General features: G+C 37.8%; 1 protein-coding gene across 4 annotated transcripts in view; it reads left to right on the forward strand.

The window, feature by feature from the left end:
* Positions 1 to 21,184, forward strand: part of nlgn1 (neuroligin 1) — a 375,009-nt gene that overhangs the window by 338,392 nt on the left and 15,433 nt on the right. The gene's annotated exons all lie outside the window — the stretch shown is intronic.

A 21,184-nucleotide genomic window follows, 5' to 3' on the forward strand; every position in this document is an offset into this window, starting at 1 on the left:
GTCATATTGTCATAGCTGCAGTGCTTCCTTTTCCCTCTCCCACTAGCATAGTTCCCTGATTTCTGTTATTTTATATTACCCGCCTTGCGCTAGACTTCCAACTTAATTTTTATTGAATTACACCAACCAAACATGGAAATCAAATAATCAAGTACTGTTTTTTATCACTCTCTAATTTATTACAGGGACAGAAAAAATGTCTTTAAATGCAAGAATTAAAAGTAAATTAGTGAGAGATCAGTTTCCTTAGACCAAAATATATCAGCTTCATTTGTCGTAAGACAATAGCTGCATCCAGATGCTTATTATTATTCATTGTTCAAATCTACTTCAACTTTGAGTATCTGCAACAACAAAATCTCCTGCTCTCTGATTGGTCAGGTAGATGTGTGGTTAATGTGAGGTAAGACAGACATGCCCTGAATTCACACTGGATTCACAGTCACTTTCTCCTTCTGTTTTCTGACTGTATTCAAATACTAGACATGTGATTTTTCCCCCCCCCTGAAGACACAGATTGTTTTTCTTTTAAATACACGGCACTTGAATTCGACTGGCGGATTTATTTTACTGATGCACAAAGCTTAATGTGTAACTTTCTAGCCTTGGAATCACTTATGAACATGAATTCAGGAGTTCAGAATCTTCCAGGCAATAATCTGAGCCCACAGAATTAGATGTTGAAAGAGGCAGGCTTGCAAGCTGGAGGGTAAATCCACCAATCACCTGGAAAAGTCAGATAATATATTCCTTGTAAAGGCAAGAGGATTACATGAGCAGGTGATAGTGTAACCATGGCAACACCTGGCACCGAAGGTTCCCTGACACCTGCGTGTCAGGTGCAGATGGGAGTTGGGCTATCAGCAGGAATCAGGAGGTTTAATTGTCACCTACTTGAGGTGAGGGGACTAAAAAAATCAAAGGCGGCTTAATGGGATGTAGGAAAGTGGCAGGCAGGAACAAGATCCTATCGGCTAAAAGCTGGATTGAGAACGCTTGGTGCCGGATCTCCACCTGCGTCGTAACATTGCATCATGAGCTCAGCAAGAAAACCCCTGCCATGAAGTTACACAGGGGCCAAGAGCCTCATTCATCTCACAGGCACAAGGGCCACTGACTCTTTTTTGTCCCTTTTTGCAGCCATTATGTTCAGCTTACCTGCTCTTATCTCAGATCCCCCTTTTCTTTTTCTTACAGGCTGTTAATTTTCTCCACAGTAGGCAGAAAATGTTCAAATATGAACCCAAAATATTGTTGGCTTAATTTGCAGTGGCACTGTGAGTATATGTGCAAATGTGGTCTGTGTGTATAAAGTGTTCAGCAAATCCAATTCCCCAACAAGCCTGTTTATGTGCCAAGTGTGGATGTGCACATCTGTTTGCAGACTTGCCAGCCATACAGCAGATGAATAAAAGATGCCTCTGTTGACGTGTGACAATGAGAGAGGCCATGCTTAATTAATATGTGAATATGGCTTTGCTTCTGTCATTTTGCAGCAAAAGACAAAGTGTTTGATGCTTGAGAAACTCATCAACATTGAATAAAAACAGCTTTTGTTTGATTCATTAAAAAATAAAACTTTGAGCAAAGTTTTCAGAAAAGCTGTCTGACTTAATAAAATTGTATTTAGAGTTAATTTTGTGGAGGATAAAGAGAGAAACTTGTGGATCTGATGAATAGCTAACTGCTCTGATTTCCCAACATACAACAGACTGCTGTGGACTTTATAAACTTTGCTAAGATGTTTAATAAAATGAAGAAAGCTGCAGATAGTGTTGTTTACTCAAATCCTTCTCACAAGAAAAAGTACTTTTAAAAAATATTTGCTGCCTTACACAATCCTTATGTCGTTGCTTTTTTGTCACATTATTATCCATATTGTCTCAATTTTTTAGATCTTCACGGTATTTTAATATCAGAGAAAATATGAGTTGTACTAATATAGATGTTTCTAAATGATAATGTCATTTAAAAACAAGAGCTTTCTGAACCAACTTGGCCCTATATAAATAATATAGAATTAGCCATCTTATAAAACCATCATCTCTGATCTATGGCTGTTAAAAGTCATAAATCAGTAAGTTAAGACAGACATGTCCTGAATTCACACTGGATTCACAGTATTTTCTGTATTTTTCAAAGAATAAGAGAAAGTGGTAGCTCACACATTTAAGTCAAGTCAAAGTTTGTTTTTGTAACACATTTACAACCTCAGCTGATTATAGTGCTTTACAACAATTACATCACAGGTCATTTTTTACATGATAAAATAAAAAATAAAATAATAATAATATGTCAGTTATAAAACTGACAACAAATTCCCAAAAATAATAACATGATTAAAAGCCAACACATGCTTAATTTCAGCTGCAGTGATTTCCCAAAATCTCGATTGAGTGAAGTATTAATATACACCTTATTTTTCTTTTTAAGAAGTTATTTTGAGAAGTAAAATAATGTGTTAAAAAAGTGGCTTCTCTGTTGAATACAATCAAGGCAAACTTGCATTGTATATGTGCATATGGAAGTGTTGAGGTGCAAAAACAAAGAAACTAAAATGCCCATAACGAGGGAAGCTGAGGTCTGGGGAGCATCACGTGTCAGGAGGAATTGAACTGAGTTTTATTTTGCGATGCTGCTTACTGTCTTACTTTGTTAAAATTCAGCCTGTATTACATATTACCTATAGCTGTAAATGTGGTAGAGTTCAGTATTTGCTGACTCTTGTCCCCATGAAAATAAACAACAGAAAAGAAAGAATAAAGTTTAATCTCATTTTTGGTTTGAATTGGGGGAAAAAAGTATTTTAGCCAAAACTTTTTTGTGGGAAATGGTTTCAGTCAACATGTCAGGCCCGTTTTTATCATCTTCTGTTTTCCAAACAGCATGGTGTAATAAAGATCAGAGTCTGAGGCTGACGTTTGCTCTAGGTGTGTTTTATGAGATCGACTCTGACAGATGTGTCTTTTCATTATCACAGCCCTTGTGAGGCTCACACCCACCTTTCCTCCCATGCCCCATTTCTTTACCCTGAGGCACATTACTGCTGCACTGCAGCAAAAACATGAGAAAGTCTGTTATCAGTTCCTAATGTGACATTTTGAAGATATCACTGTTTCTTCTGCTTTAGCTGCAGCCTTCCATAAGACCTCAGACTGATCTGTTAGGAGGTTAAACTATAAGAACCTAATAATAGTCTGCATGTGCAGAAAAAGGTGAGATCGATCAGTGTTCTCTGCATAAAGGTGTGTGTGTGTGTGTGTGTGTGTGTGTGTGAGAGAGAGAGAGAGATTTATCCCAGCATGGATGTAAGTGGTGCATGTGCTGCTTTTGGCCTGGTCTGTGCACATTTTGTCAAATGAGACCCCCAGGTTGCGAATGCACTGCATGGTAGGTAGGTTTGTGGGAGTCGGAGATTTAATTGAAAAATTATTTGCACTGTGGAACTGCACGGGTACTTTCACTGCATGTTTGTTCACCTCATTGTGCCTGCAAGAGTGCTCATGTTGTAGGTGGAATAATGAAGTGGATTATGAGTCACTGAATGTTGTGATGGGGAGGAACAGATCGATAAATAAAGCTGATATGGACATCTTCAGGACACGACAGAGAAGATGAAACGCAGTATGACGGCTGGAGTTTTGGGGAGTAAATGTGTGTGTGGGTGGCACAGAACAAAAAACAGCACAACGAGACAGAAGCATCTCCTTTGTATGTCCTTTTTTGATCCTTTGAACAAATCCAGCTTTTATGTTTCAAACTTTTATTTTTATTCTTATAAGGTACAGTTTTCCTGTCTATGCCCTTCTTTCTTCTTAGGGGTTTATGTTTAGATGGATTTACCCTTCGAAAGATGAAAATGTTGGAAGACAGTGTAAAGATAAAGAGTTTGAGGCAAACAGACAGCAATCTACCATGGCTAGTGTGCCCAGACTCTGTTCTCCTGACAAAAATTCTGCTGTTGTCTCTTGAGACAAATAGTTTTTGATCTGATGAAATCCTCCAGCAGACACCCACAGAGACAGTGCAGACCTGACGGGCCAACCCAAATCAAAGATAAAGCCCTCCTCTCTTCATTCTGTGGATCCAAAAATAATTTTTCTTTGCATCAGCTGACATTTGAAGAAGATTTTTGGATCTGTTTTTATCTTTCTGTCCCCCCACCCCACTTCTTTAAAGTCCTCATAGATAAACTTGTATTGGAAAGGAACTATGCAAACAAAGTAAGTTGAGATTTTTTCAGTCAGTTCAGTTGAAACTTCTACTCAGTTGAAAAGCTGATGAAAGGACAGCCAAGACTAAAATCTCTGCTGGACGCCATGAATGTGAACAGACTGTGTCAGGAACCTGGCAGGGCCAGCGACTCTCTTCTCTCTCTCCAGATAAAAATATCTGCTGTCTGGGATTGTGTCTTTAAGGCTCACATGTCTCCTGTCATCAGGCTCCAACTGCTGCTTTAAACTAGAGGTTAGCGTTGTGTTGCTGCTGTTCTGTCAGGCATCCTGAGAGCCGCTTGCTTCATGAGATATTTATTAACTAAACAATAATCTCACACAATTTTTCAGTGAATTCAAGTTTGAATATTTGTTTTGTCTTTGAACTGATACCAACTGCAACTACACCACTAATATATTGGTTAGAAATGAAAAATGTTCTACTTGCAAAACAGTTACAAATTTAGACAAACTTGATCTGATAACGTTGTTCTTTTCGCATCGAGTCGAAATGATTGACATAATTGAACATACATAGGATGAAACTTTGCACGTGATGCTGAAACTGTTTTCACTGGTTTATTACACAAAGGATGTTCTAACAAGTGATAAAATGGGAGTGTCAGAAAACTGCAAATACATGATGACATGACTAGATCACAGGACGAATTCTAAGCAAATTTCTTCTCAATCTTAGAATTAATGGAGCCAGGAGACATGCCTAATGCCTATTATGGGCAGCTAATCTTGCTGTTTTAGAAAGTCCAACTGATTGTATTTTTATTTCATCTTTACTTATGATTTTTCTCTAGTTTTTACACCTTTTTCATAACTTGAGATTTCTCCTTTTGATATTAAGTAAATTGTGTGAAAAAAAAGGTCTTTTGTGTCAAAACATCTTGTACTTAGCCCACATGTTTTTGCATCTTTGGGGTGGACTCTTGTACATTCTATTAGTTTAAATGGTATTGGTCAGTTTACTTTTGTTTATTTTCTGCTCTTTCTGTAAGCTAAATGTGACTATGCCGTGAGTCTATCTAAAAATGAATAAATGGACTTTTAACCGTCCCGTAGACCTAAAAGGAGTGGACACTCAGGGTAAAAAGCACATAAGCGTTTGACCCTGTGTGCAGATTCTGTGGGGCTGTACTGACCCCGCGTGCGCTTTTATGAGTTTTGAGTGACTCTAGCTAAAGGATTTACATGATTTAAATTCATTTTCACGTAGCAGTCGCTATACCTGAAAAGTAAAAAAATTTACTTTGATATTCAAATAACACCTACTCACATGCTTCTTCCATTTACAGCAGTGGTGTCCAAAGTAGGTCCTGGAGGGCCGGCATCCTGCATGTTTTAGTTCTCTCCCTGGTTTAACCCACCTGAATCAAATGATGGCTCATTAGAGGCCTAAGAAGAACATTGACATGCTGAAATGGTTGTTACTACCACCAGGGAGAGAACTAAAACACGCAGGATGCCGGCCCTCCAGGACCCACTTTGGGCACCACTGATTTACAGGGACAGCAAATGAAAGGTATTTTATGATCACAAGACAGGAAATGTATACTGTTGCCTAGATACAGGAGGTGGGTCAACCTACCCGCTGGCCCATCTTATCCCACTCTCTCATATGTATGCAAATAATCCTCCATCAGAATTGTGTTCACATAAATATAAGCATTTCAGTGAAATCATTCCAGTCTGACCAGCTGTCCAGATGTCATTGTGCAACCTGTTTAGTTTGTCTCTAACATATGTATCAGCCAGCTCAACAAACTCATGAAATGTTTTTTCCATAAACAGTGATTTAAGAGTGCTAATCTTCTGTAACTAAAGGAATAGACTGGAAGCCTTCGTGTATCTGATAATAATCCACAGATGCTGTTATTCAGCACGATCTGATGCTCCTTGTCCGTATGTGAGATAAAATAAAAAGATGCAGACAAGTTTTAAAGTTTGTGGAGATAACTGCTGTCAGAGGTACCAGTCTGCAGATTCATTGTCTTAGCCAGATAACTAACCTAATGAATAAAAAATGAAAATGAAAAGTTCATTGAAATGACATGATTTCAAAAAAATAAGAGCATGCTTTTTTTCCCCCCAGAGGAATCAATTTGACTTCCTGTTTGAGTTGTGATGATAAATCGCCATGGTAACTCATGTGCTACTAGTTTTGTGAAACTGAATCTAGGTTTTTGAATTAAGACAGGATATCTGGAAAATCCTGACTTAATCTGCTTGTGAATCTGATGTTTTTACGGCTCTGACATTAGGACAAGCTTGTCTTTTACCAAACTGCTATCATAGATAGGTGATGAGAACAACTTCGGAGAACCATCAGTGAAGTCAGAGACAGAAAAGGCCAAAGAATGACAAAACGAGCACGAAGAAGTGCCTCAGCATTGCTAACCTTTACTCAGCCTCCCCCAAATTGACAAAAAGAAGAAGAGAGAAAAGAGCAAAGTGTTCCATCTGGGCAAGTAACCTTTTCTCCAGCCACCAATCAGGTGGCTTTTGGAGTGATGTGTGCAGCAGGTATTTACTGTATAAGTGGGCTTAGAAGGGTGAAATAGTAGATGCTGGACATGAGTTTTAAGTGTATGTTGGAGTATGTATGCATATGCCTCCAGCAGCAGAAGAATGGAGAGAAGGTTGTGATCTTGCAGGGCTGTGCAACACGGTGTGTGTGGCGCTATCTTTCAGGTGGAGTTGTGTGTGTCTGTGTCTGCATATGCAGAGCTGAGATAGTGCAAGAGGCAGGCTGACATTTCCAGCCAGTCTGTTTATGACTGGAGGCGACGGGTAGCCGCGCAGCGACATCACCTCCTGGGTGGCCGGGGCCTCATTATGGTGGAAACACTGACAGAAAGGGAGAGTTGAACATGACTGCAGAAAAGAATTTCATGTAAAATGGCCATCTTTTGCTCTGTTTGCTTTGGGCAATATTCTTTTTCACTTGGATCCTTTGTGTAGCGAATGGTGAGGTGTTAGTTAGCTTCCACTTTCTGAAAAACTGATACTGCAATTTCTGCTTCCACCGACTTGGAACAAGTAGACCTATGCCAACACCAAAATCTTATAAAAAACTAGCAAGCAAATATCTGTCTGTTGGTGATTTTTTAGGAATTTATTGAGCAAAAATAATTCTGCAACAAGTACCTGTGAACTTACACTCGCACCTTTCATGACTATGAATGCAATGTTAATTTGGGGCTTTAATGACACATTTGATATTTGAATGTTAGACAATGGTCAAAGGAAGCAGAAGCAGGCCTACAGAGTTGTTTTGAAGCAACTGATTGGACTCCTCTGCCAGCCACATGGAGATGATATGTCATGTCATGACTGAGGATGTGACTGAGTACATAAACACCAGAACAGTGAGATGGTTCCCGAATAACAAACCCTGGATCATCTGTGAACTACAGGAACTATTAAACAATAAAAAAGAGCCTTTATAGGACGAGACAGAGAGTGATTGAGGAGTATGCAGAAGCAGCTCAAAGTCAAAATTAGAGACAGCAAGGAGAAGTACAGGAAGAAGCTTCAGAATAAACTGCAAAGAAACAATGTCAGAGATAAAGTTCTGTTCTGGGGGCCGCTGTGGAACTCCTGAGGATGATAAATAAGGATTCTTCATAAAATCAAGAAAATGATGGACAACCCTGACCATCCTCTTCATGAGACTGTCTTGGGAAAACAGAGTGTCTTCAGATTCGCTGTAATTCAATCGTGTTTGAAAAAGTTAACATAAGGTTTTTAATTGTGAGCAGTACCAAACCATAGCATATGTATCAAAATGGCTCAGCAGGACTATGACTAAATTGTTTAACTTGAACTCAGTTCAACAGCTAGATGACTGAAAGGTTATGTTTTATGTGTGGGTTTCCAGACTATATTTATGCAAATCAAATACATCTTCCAGCTAAGGAAGACAAAACCAAAACCTGAGGAAAATCTCAGTCTTGCAATTTTTTGCTTCTCTCCACCCTGTCATGAAGTTTCTCAGTCAGCTCATATAAGATAGCACATTGTGTCTTCTCCTTGTGCCATGACGAAGCAGTAAGACAGGCGATGGCGTGCTCTGTGGCTCCAAAACCACGAGTTGCTATAAAAGCACTGACCGGCTCGTGCAGCTCTTATAAGACATGTATATTTGAGAGGCACCTTGCCGCAACATTTTAGTAACATGCCGTTATAGTCTGACCTACATGTGGTTGAAGGCCCATCCCTACGGGTCTGCATTCGGATGGAGAACAGGAAGGAGTCTGTCTGATAGCCAGCATGAAAAGCTTGGAATTAGATGGTTTTCAGCAGGGGACCATTAAGGTATGCAAAGAAACTCTAAATGAATCAAGGATAAAAGTAGAAAATTATTTTTATTTGAATCATTGCTTTTTTCCTTCCAAATAGTGCATGTGACACAGCTGCTTTAACCAAAATCTAATACATTATACCAGGAGAAGGCATGGAGCACCGTCTTCATCTTCCTCCTGCTTCTAAAACCACTAAAGTTGTCTTATTCAGTATTGAAATTAAACAGTCTCACACGAGGGGTGGGCACTGATTGTATTGTTTATCATTTCTCATGATAAATTTCTTGTCATAAAACTTTTCTTTCATTGCTGTCACAATAAATTTCAATTAATAATGTCTAAAACCCCACTAAACTGCTCCTATTATCAGGATGGATAGTTTTATTATTTTCTCAACAATGAAAGCATCAATAAATCCCAATAAATTTGAAAAGGCAGTGATCGTGTGCAAATTACTGACACAAATCTCACTTCTTTACACATTACATTAAGTATGTATTTCAAGAGCATTATTTGTGTTTGTGGGTCGATAACTGCTGTGACACAGTCACAATCATACAGTTTCATCGTTCATTTTTATCTATGAAAGATGTAATAAATAATTCTTACAGTCAATTTTATCATTATCACAATAATACTGAAAAATATTGTACTAAAATCTTAGTACAATATTTTTCAGAACCAGTGCTTTGGGAGAAATCTTGTCCCAGCTAATTGTAGAAAGGAAAATAATAATAATAAGTCAATATGTTCTTATAAGTTCTATAAGAACACATAGTACAATACAAAATCTTGTACTAAGATTTTAGTACAATATTTTTCAGTATTATTGTGAACTTAAAGTTAAAGTTCATATCGCCCACCTCCACCTCACACACACTTCCTAAGTCCATATTTCACCGTCGCTCTCAATGTCACTTATGTCTTGAAGCAAATTTGCTCCTAAGATTGTGCGCTCACAACAGTCCAGCCTTTTGAAGCTCATTACCAAAAGTCTGTACGTTGCCTGAATCGCAGCATTCACGGTGTGTGCAAAAAGTAGCGGATTATCGTCTGCAAATTACGGAACTGCTCTCAGAAAGCCAGAGCTCCAGCCTACCCAGAAAGAAAATGCCTGGATGCATGCACTGCTCCATTTACAAATCACATGAAATGAAATTTGATCTGCTCCCCACTCCTGAACTCAAGCAACCCCCACCCCGTCATGGGTGAATTACCTTTTTTCCTCCTGCCCATCTTTGTGCTTTCATCTTTCCTTCATCATCCCTCTACAGGACTGAACATGTCTGAGCTATCTCTAATTTCCCATACACAAATTAGATTTTTCTCAAAAACACTTTTTCATTCAGAGTTCTCCCTTTTACCCCATTTCCCCATCGTCTGCCTCCTAATCTTCACCGTCTCTATTTCCCTACCTTATAACCCAAAAGCCACTTTCTCGGCCTGTTTGGTTTGCACCAATCTGTTGTCGTCTCTCGTTCTCTGTAGGGCTCTTTGCTCTCTCTTATGCTAATGATGTCCCTGCACTAAGAAAGGAAGCTGCTTACCCATTCACATCAGGGCTCAACACATTCATGTATGCATAAACAAACACACAAACACTCACTCGTACTTTATTCTGTTTCTTTGCCAGTGCATATCCCACCAGAGCAGCTCCCCATCCTGCCATCCTGGGAGCTTTGTTGCCTTTGTCTCTTTAGTACACCTTTTCTATTTTTTTTTTCATTCTTTGGAAGCTATTATTGCCATCAAACAAAGAAATTGTTGCAAAGAAAATACTTCCTTCGTTCCTTTCTTTCTTTGATTACATTCTACAGACATCCAACAATCCTGTATTATCCAGGCACATCTCTGTCACAGTAGATGTTGCACAACTGCTGAAATGTTTTTTACATTCCTAAAAGCAGGTTTCTTGGTTCTTTGTTAAAGTTGCTCATTCATACGTCCTTTGTGTATGTTTATACATGTATAACTTACAAATGATGTTTCTGTAATGGAACTGAGTGACCATAAATTATAGGATTCTTATTAACAAAAGTGAGGACATACAGTTATAATCAACCTAAGAAAGAAGGTAAAAATGAAATGCTGTAAAAAGAAATACATTTCATCTCATTTTGTTTGTCACACTTATTATCAGTAAAAGCTTTTTAAAAGCTTTTTAAAATTAGACAAAGATAACATGAGCAAATATATAATGTGGAATCTTACACAAACATAGCTGCCCTCTAAACTCTGCTAACCTTGGTTGTGCTAACTTTGGAGGCAACAACCACCATCAAGTGTTTGTGATAACTGACAGTTGTTTTCTTCATTGCCGTAAACGAGTTTTGGCCCACTTCTTTAGCAAAATTATTTAAGCTCCACCAATTACAGCAAGTTATCCAAGCCCTGAAACCACAAATCAGACCCAGGGCATTATACTAATCCCACCATGTTTGATTATTGACACGAAGTCCCTGTTTTGAAAGGCTGTAGCAAATGTAGCAGGATGCATGACGTTGGTGTGTCACCACTGGGGTCTTTTGGTCATCAGTGGTTTCTCCCTTTGTCATTTTTTGCCCGATATGTTTCTGATTGTTGAGGGTTAAATAATAACCCTGAAAACTTAAACTATAATTCACTTTGAGCAGACACACAAGCATTAATAGCAATATTTCACAGGTCACCAGCTGGTGGTATGGGAGAGCCTAGTAGTCAGTTTTTGTTTTCATGGGGTTTGGGGTGCGGCAACAAGGGTTATTATCTTTCAGTAAGACTTTGAACACTTCTGAGACAGACACAATCATCAAATATTTGTACAACCCTTGACCTGAGATTTTCCCTGTAAATCTGGTCTTATGGAGAGCAGGAGCGTTGTTAAACTCAGCTTCAACTGTTTTCCAGTATATCTGATTGGACATGTAGATACTGCTCCGTTTCTGCAACAGAATTAAATCTTTTAAATATATCTGAAATGCTGTTTGCTATTTATTTCAGCCTGTAGGTTCTAAGCTTCTTCTCTCAAATTTGTCTCATTTAAATCTACACTGGACCTGGTTCATGTGTTCATGGATTTACCTTTTCATGAGTTTTTCTGTGGAACATAACTCCTAATTATTCTAAAAAAAAATGCCTGATCACATTTTTATGTAGAGCATTTCGACATTAGAAAGAAAAGCTGAAATGCCCAGGAACAATGCATGACATGGTAGATTTTAAATTCTGCAGAAGTGCTAAGAAAGTCTCCACTATTGATGCTTTCTAAATATGTCTGGTGTATGAACTACTAAAACAGGTAGGAGCAGAAAGTATTTTATAAATATTCAGCATGAAAATATCATAATGTGATATGTTTGAAGTAAGAACAAACTCACTTGGCTCACTCTTCCTTCTGCTTCTGGCTGGTTTGAGCCAGCTTAGAAAAGACAAGGGACAAGTGAGTTTTCAAAATAAAAAGAGAAGTTTCTTTCTGTATCACAAATTGTTTTGGAAGTTTCCATTTTGCTGGTATGTTATGCTAATGTCATCAAAAACATAGTAGATTCTGCAATCCTGTTTTTACATTTAATCTTTAAGTCATTAGCCTGTCTGTCAGGCAAACTGATTGCTCCAGCCTCTGGTTTCCTATTTGTTGACATTCTTGTGTCTTTTGCTGTGCATTTGACACCTATTTTTTTTTTTATCTTATCAATTACAGGCTGTTATGTATTCACACCACAATGCTGGGATATCTTGAATAAGAGTTTAATCACATCCACACCCACACAGAAATCCTTTTCGCTCCCTTGCTGCCGTCAGCCCAGCAGAAGGAGGTAATCTATACCAGCGTGTCCTGCAGGCAAATCTGTTGGGGCAGCAACACAAATTAACACATGTTTGTGTTTGTGTAGAACAAGATGTATGAATGGGAGCTTGTGTCATTTTGAAGCTGACACCGTAATTTGATTTGCGCACGGAGAAGGGGGCGAGGCAGAGCTGGAGATGGGAGGGTTTTTGAAGGCGTAGAGGCAGACAGCAGGATGCTGGGATCCGTCAGCAGATAAAACATTTATGGTGAGACAAACGTCTGACTGTACAAACGTCTGACTGTACTATTTGGTTTTTATTCTTTGGTGGGCCTTTTTTGTTGTAATTTTACTTGTCAAAGTTTAGATTGAAAAAGCAAACACACTAGTGCACATACACACCTTTCATTTAAGTCCTCTGGATGTTATCACAAACCCTGTTATGCTGCCCACAGCTCCCACAGCTTTACAAAATCTTTATTGTTTGTGTCATTGCCCTTGGGCCAAAAACAAATCATTTTAATTTATTAAGCCTGTTGTTCACATTTCAGAGCTTTTCAAATGTACAAGAACTTTCACAAGGTTACCATGAAATGCAAAACACCATTATTGACAAGAGCTACCAATACACCAACACTATTTCTGCAGCTCCACTAGGAGGGAATGTAACTTCTATATATAAGCTCTGCTGTAAAATGTTTTCCCTCTGACTCAAAGTGGACATGCCATGATTTTAAATCCTTTCTTTTCACATGTAATTCATTCAAGTAGAACTGCAATGCTTTGGTCTGAATTCCTAGTTTACCTCAGTTCTGAGGCGTGTTTTAGAGCAACTTGTTTTAGAGCAACTTGTTTTAGAGCAACTTGTTGTGCTGCTCCTAGATGGTTTTTCAACCTAACTCTGCAAATCTAAAATGTTCACTGAATAAGATTTCAGTGTGACAGGAACGATGATGGTAACGGTTGTAGGAGTTTGTCCTGTAACCAATGGGTTGCCGATTTGATCCCCGCTCCATCTGGCTCAGTTGTCGTGTTCTTGGTGAAGACACTTCACCTACCTACCTGCTGGTGGTCAGATGGCCAGCTTGCTTTTGTTTTTTGTTTGTTTGTTTGTTTGTTTGTTTGTTTGTTTGTTTGTTTGCATGTTCTGCTATTCGACGCAGACACAGGTGGCGTTTGTGTATAGCAGCCTGACCTCTGTCATTCTGCCCCAGGCCACACTGATGTGAATGGGAATTCATACGCCTTTCACATCAGCGTGTGAAGGGGTGCGTGAATGGGTGAATAACTGAATGCAGGATGGAGTCCTTTGGACTAGTTCAAGCACTATACAAGTACAGCCTGTTTGCTATTTACAGTTGGTCTCCACTCAGAGACATAAACGTACAGTATGTACTCAACTTCTGGACCCACCATGACTCAGTGGGAAAAGAAGCCAATTATGCAAACAGAAAGTTGAAGGTTAGATGTTTAGCTTTCCCACCACATGTGGATATGCTCTAGGGCAGAACTCTGAAACTCAAGTTACCAATCTCCATATTGATAACTTGTGTGGTTTGGTAAAAATTATAAGTTTGGTCCATTTCTACTCAGATCAAACCTATAGTGCCTTACTATGTCAATCTAAGTATAATGTTAGAACGTTTTCACCTCATCATGAACAGCTCTACATGTCTGCCATCTCCAAAGCTGAGTCAGGATAACCTCACAAAACTGAAGCATACTGAACGTAGCTTACTCCACATTTTAACTCCATATTTTCAACCTGAAAGTCTTTCTTCTGACAGATGACAGTGTGTCTCTCTAGCTATAACTTTGTAATTAACATGAATTATGTTACATGTCTATAAGACACTGTGTCTACAGCGCTCACCACATAGCCAGTCATTCCTCAACTGATGTACACCTTAAGTTGTCACCATGCAAACAAGGCACACCTGAGAAACACAGCTCACTCCATTCATCCCCTCGTGCTGTCTAAATAAAGGGTGAATGAATGAACTTCCTGTAGCTCCATGTTCATTATTCCTAGTGAGAAATGTGTTGTGCCTCGTCAGCATTTTCCCCAGCCGGTTGCCCTCGGCATGCCGTTGTCTGTGCTGTTGTTGTGTGCATGGACCAGATATAAATGGAGCATTGCTGAGGCTATGTAAATATTTGGAGCTGCTGTAGCATATTTTGTTGTACAGTCAAAGACCAGTGGGGTGATGTACACTGGGAGGTGTGTATTTTAGGTGAGGTAAGCTTTTGCTGCATACTTTTTACACATTGTTTGACCAGTCATTTTGCTATCAGACATGAAAGTACTTTTAATTTAATATGTAACACAAAATGAAAAAGGTTTTGTTTTTACCCTTTTTTGCAAGATAACCAAAATGCCCAAACACAGGTCCTCTCTTATTATACCATTTTCAAACATTTTCACTGCATTTTTACCATCTTTATATCTCCTTTGATTCATAAACATTTTAGTAATAATAGTGAGGTAAACAATAAAAACATGGAAAGATGCATTCCCTCAGGCTGTAATGAAGTGACATGCACAAGACAAGACGATATTTTAATTGTATATTTTTGGAAAATTACAAGTACCTTTTTTCATCAAATGGAGTTCAGGTTGTCACAAATTGTGCTTTATATAGTATAGGGTACCATAGTATAAAAGTAATGTGTGATTTTTTATTAATTACATAGATTGAATACGTTACACATTTTAATGCTATGAATCTCTTTTTTGAGATGAAAACTTGAATAACAGATGAAAAGCAATGAATACCTTTGTTGTTGAGGTTATATATTTATTTATCCAATACTTTATTTTGTTCATATGTCGTTTTTGTGAGGATTTGAGGGTTTTTTTTTTGTACGTTTATTTTCTAGGTTTTGTTTTCCTGAGTCTCTGTGGTGTCCTGTCTCTTCCCCCTTGGATTGTGTCTTGTTCCCTAATTACCCTCCCTGTGTATTTAAGTCCACCTGTGTCCTTTGTCTCTTGTTGGGTCCTTGTCTTATGTTGTCCATCATAGTTCTCTGTGCCAGACCTGTTTGCCTTCTGTTCTTCCCCGTGCTGCCTGTATGTTTGGATTTTGTTTTTGTGGATTTTTCATTAAAACCATAATCTTTTTCATCTCTACCTGGGTCGTCAGTGTTCTCTCTCAGCACTATCACATCCACTTCATGACAGTTTTCAATTAAAATCAAATTAATTTATCAAATGAACAGCTATACATATTTGCCATAATGCTAAAACATATGACATATTTTTTGTTGGTATACATGTTCTATAAATCTCAATTTTTATTTTGAAGAATCATTGTGTGGAATTAACAGTTTTGACCAGTTTGGCTACAACGATAAATTCTTTGATTTAAAAGCAATGTTCTTGTTGTTTAGCACCAATAAAAAGCTAGAAAGTAGGTGCTAACGTTAGCATGATCAGCAGCTAGTTACTAACCAGTTTCCCAAGCTGCGCAAATCGTTTGTATCTTCTCTCTCACTCAGTGAATCAGAATACTGCCACATAAAGCATTTAGAAGAGGTGGGAGGGAATCCTAGAGTGCTTTCCAAGTGTCTGCCAGCCCAGTGAACTGTTTTCTATTTGTCCTCTTTTATAAGTGCTTGTTGCCCAGGTGATGCATAAAGATCATGAATTTACATGTAAAAGCGTGGTACATTCAACAAACTCAAAAAAAGAAACTGTTTTGCTGAATTGTATTAATCAAGTGTATTTGTTTACTGCCTTTCTTGTCTGTAATATATTTGTTAAGCCCTCTACTTTGTTGTCAGCCTCTCTAAGCTGAAACATTGTCTTTATTTTCTCCACCCTCATGTTGCTTTTTCTGTCGTTATTTGAAATCTACATTTTCTTCCGGCTGCAGCATGTCTGCTGCCAGAGTGCATGCTTTGGTGACAGTATTCATTATCCCACATTTTCCTCTGCAGCTCTTTTTATTCAGTCTTTTTTGACATCCAGTGTCAAAAGGATGGATAGCGAGAAAGAGAAAACAGAAAGTGGATTATTGCCCACTGACCATGACTGAGAAAAACATATGTGTGCAGGAAGTAGGGTAAAAAAAATGCCCATCTTTCTCCTCATCCAGCCTTTTCCCTCTGCGTTAACAGAGATCAAAGGGATAAAAGCTGGATTCCTGGATAAGGGTTCACCTCTTATTGTCATTCCAGGGAGCTTAGAGGTCAAGATGCTGGCTTTCAGTCCTGCAGATCAGAGGGCGTCTTTTTAGGCAAGCCCTTCATAGACCCATAATCAGCACAGGAAACCAATTCCAGCAGTGTGTGTTTGTGTGGCCCACTTAGGGAAGTGAATTCAGGCATTTTTTGTACACCTGAATCGATTAATTGTGATGAATGTGATGAATCAATCATTTAAATAATCAACTTATTTAGTAGTCAATAAATTGTTGACATGTACAGACTCAAAAAAGGGCATGTGCTAAAAGAGCAGCAGACTGAGAGCAGTAATTAAATCAAAACTGCATAAAAGTCTATAGATTTTGCATTTAAGATGGAAAATTTTCTTGCTTTGTAAATACATTAACCCAGAACTTGTCAAGTGGTAGTTTTAGTATAACCTTGTCCAAATTCAGTAAAAAAATAAATAAATAAATAAAAGTAAATAAAATTCTATTCAGCACCTTTTTCTGTTCATTTATCAATCAATTAATACAAAAATGAACAGACACTGTTGTTGATGTTGGTGATGTTGGTGATACTTATGTTAGTCCAGCAGAAAAGACTGAGATTTTCCCATGTCGATGTTTGAAGGATTTTTTATCTCCAGATGCATCCTTTGCTTCAAATTATTAAGCATTCACTAAAGGAATGCTGCTATTGCAATTTAGGCAAGAAAATGTGCATTTCTTATTTTAAAAACATTAATTGGATTTCTAACATTGTATAAAAAAAGTGGTTAGATGAGAAATCTGCAGTATGAGCCAATTTTTTTAGTTGATTAATTGTCAGAGTAGTCAATACAATAATCAATTACTAATTGTAATTGTAATTACTAATTGTTATCAATTACTGTATTGTAATTTTTTGTTGTACTTACTTTGTCAACTGTTCTGTTTGATCGGCTTCAAACGTGAATTAATTATGAACATGTAACATTTCGCTCACACCTCCATGAGATTTCTGTGAGTCAGATTCTTCCTTTCTGTGCCAGGGTCAGAGTTTGTTCTATAGCATAAAGCCTGACCTCAACTGAAAATCAGGGTTTAACTAGCGGTGATAATTGCTGAAGCCAGTTCTTTACTGGTTAGTAAGCAGGAGCGCCACTTTCAGCTGCTGCTGCTCCGCTTTACTGACAGTTCAGACAGACAGAGGCAGCCCATCAGGGAGCCAATCATATGCTCAGACATACCGGGATGCATTTAGGTGCTTCTTTGTTGACGCAGTGCAAAATTAATAACTTAATTGTCTATCATGCATTGGCACATTAAACATACTGTATTTCCACAGTAATTGTCAGGAAATTGTGAATGAACAATTATTACCCTTCTTGTGTTTATTTTGGTGCTATTTGCATACGATCTTATGCTTAATTACTTTTCATAACAAGCACATTAATTTAAATCATTATGGCATGTTTGATTAAAATAAGGCCTTACGCTGAAAAGGCAAAAGCAATAAATAAAAGGAAGTAAACTAGTTCAGCATCTATTCAGATATTACAGATAAAATGAGTGAATATGAGGATGTGGTGCAATTTTTTCCAGTTACATCTTAAAGCTTTCACTCATTTCTTTTTTCAGGTCAAAGCTTCTATTGGGATTTTTTTCTCATAATAGGGCCAACATGATGTTATCAGTGAAAGGCTTTGCTGTCTGTCATGTTAGCTCAGCATGTCAGTGCCAACATTTAGAATCTAGCAGTCAACACTGAGCACAGCTGAGATCTATTGAACTGTCAAAGAATGTTGATTTTAACCAGCTGGTACAAACATTTGTCACCAAAGGTCATTGAACCAAATACTTTCTTTATTCAGTGCTGTCTTTGTTTGTTGGTGTGGGCATGGCCAGCTCAACCGCCAAACATTACGCTGCAAAAAATGTGCTGCTCAAATATGATATGTATAAAAACTGAATTGAAAAGGATATGAACGACAACCAAGTTATCTAATGTACATGTGTTCTAAAATGTTAAACACAAAAACATTTCTTGCAATAAATTAAATTAAAATAAGACAATAAGTTAAATGGTTATATAAAATGCAGACATCAAAATCTGACCAAACCAGCAGGGTGCCAGCAGGAATAAGGAGGCTCGGGAAGACTTTAATCAGCTGATTTGGACTGACCAGGCTCTCCCAGACTCTTTGATTAATCCCACCTGTCAGAATCTGCACAACAGCAGAAAGGAAAGCTGAAAGCAGGAAGTCCCTGAAATGCAGGGGAGAGTTATCCCAACTACCAGCTTAGGAACTTCCTTAAAAAAAATAAATAGTGTTGAACCGTTTTCAAAGCGCAGCTAAAAAAATTAATTGAATAAATGAGCCACTATAGGGATCACTGGTTAAAAATGAAAAATATCTATATGTAAGTATAGATATTCATATTCATATTCATATTGTACAGGAGTCCAACTCAGTCTGCTTAATTCATTTCAACCTAGTTCATAATCAAATTATACATTTAGAATTAGTGTCATCCAGGCCAGCTTGGTTCAGAATATATTATGAGATATATGATAGCCAGTTATGTGCTATAACTGGTTAAGATATCTTACATCTGAGCAATTTCAGATGATTTTGTCATCAAATTTGAACTGTTTCCACATGAGCAAGCATATGGAAACAGTTGGATGAAATGACTTTCCTTCAACAGGAAGACAGAAAGTTTGCTGCTGACCAAATGTTAAGCCAGGGTAGCTTTTTATGAGAGGAAGCGCTGATGTGCCTGATATATGATCTGATATGCTGACTGTGGTGAATAACCGTTCATTTGACCAAAGCATTTTGTTGGTACTAGATATGATTTTATTTACAGTTATCTAATGGATGCTTCAATATTACCAATGCCAGACAGAGCAGCTTAATATATCCATAAAAGGTCTCTGATGTAAATTTTGTTAGATGTGTGTGTAAAAATTAAACGCACAATCCAAATGAACATAATTCACCAAATAGTGTCAATCATAGATTCATTGCTCTCTACATGCGTATGTGTCATGTATATTTCACAGTCTGTTTGTTTTGTTGGATTCATTCATCTGAAATGGCTGAATATCACGCCTGATGCTTAAACTCTGACTCCCATTTATATTCCATGTGTAATTTCTATCTGATCAAATTTCCAGTGGAGTCAACTCGGCATGGCAGTATAATCACTTCTGAGTTTAAACACCAATTTAGCTTTTACTTTGCTTTGCACTAAGTGCCCTACACTATTTCACATTAAAAGCCTTCCAGCAGTCAGGAATATATTCCCTTCTTTTCCTCAAAGGCTTTTAGAGTCAAACATTTGTCAAAGGCTTTGAGCTCTGTTAGCTGTACTGTAACAATAAACCACAACAACAGCAACAAGAAAGTGGCAGCAATCGGAATTATGTAGTGTCTGGAAAAGGTATTTCTTTTAAAAGGGATGGAGTGGTACTTGGGGGAAATGACAATAGTGTCCTTGACTGAAGTATATTGCTGCTGTTATGAAGATGGAAAACAAAATGACTGCCTCTCCGTTGTTTCCCTGTTTGTTTATGTTAGCAAAATGCTGGCATAAATACTCATTTTCACTTCAAAGACTTGTAATGTCCTTTATTCACAAAGGGCTGATAAAGAAACTCCATTAACAGTAGCGTCTTAAAGCCGTTTAGCTGTAGTGGTAAAGTGGTGAGAGCAAGAAGACGAGAGCTGAGTTCAGCATGTGAATTTGGGGGATTAGTTCATTGGTGGGCTGTGGGGGGCTCCCTAGATGGGTGCAGTAGGTAATGGAGCTTTTAGCATAGAAATAAGAATTAGGAAGAGCTGCTGTGTGTTCGACATGAAATTGCTCTAAAAGACCAGAGCTTCCCTGTGGAAACACTGGAGGGTCGGTCCCTGTCAGTACATTCATACCTGGTGGCAATGGAGCTTTAGGCAGCCGCCAAGACCACAATTACCTGTGGGTTTATACTGAACTGAGAAAGAACAAAGAAGGGATTAGTAAAGTGTCCATAGTGGTATGGCTAGGACTCAGAGGAAACATTTATTTTGTAAAATGACTTTTGGATTCATTAATTATTTGCATGAGCTTTTAGAGCACATAGCAGACTTAAATTAATATAGTATCTGGCAGCAAAAATCCCGAATTGCCTCCAAAAACATTAAATATGAGAAAAGGAAAGGTCAGATTTAGACATAAATTGGCCCAGATGGATGGGCTCCAATTTGTAAAATTACAGTAAAAAATTAAGAACAATAATTTGGGTTTCCCTGTCATAAGAGTAAAACTGGGGGTTGGAGGGGTGTCATTTTTCAAAGTCACATTTTCATTGTTTTTGTTTTTTTTTCATTAAATTCTAAATTTCACAATTTCAAACTAAATAGTTAGCAAACCAAATATGTAAATGTTAAATGTTTAAATATTTCCATAGCTGACTAAATATTTAACGCCAAACTAAATATTTAGATTGTTAACTAAATATTTGGTTAGCCAAGTAAGCATTTACTTAGCAAGCCAAGTATTTACTTTAAAGTTAAATACTTAGCTCAGAGCTAAATATTTAGCTTCCTTATTAAATATTTATGGAGTGCCATAACTCAAGTTATTGTTATAATTTTTGACTGTGTAATTTTACAAACTGACAAATGGCATCTTGTAAACCTGTAATAGCTTGCAAATGATCAATGATTAATGTGCTGCAACATCAAGAAGCATCAACTAGAGGGAAAAGGTTG

The sequence above is a fragment of the Poecilia formosa genome, unplaced genomic scaffold (genome assembly GCF_000485575.1).
Source record: "Poecilia formosa unplaced genomic scaffold, Poecilia_formosa-5.1.2 Scaffold65, whole genome shotgun sequence".
Lineage (NCBI taxonomy): Eukaryota > Metazoa > Chordata > Actinopteri > Cyprinodontiformes > Poeciliidae > Poecilia > Poecilia formosa.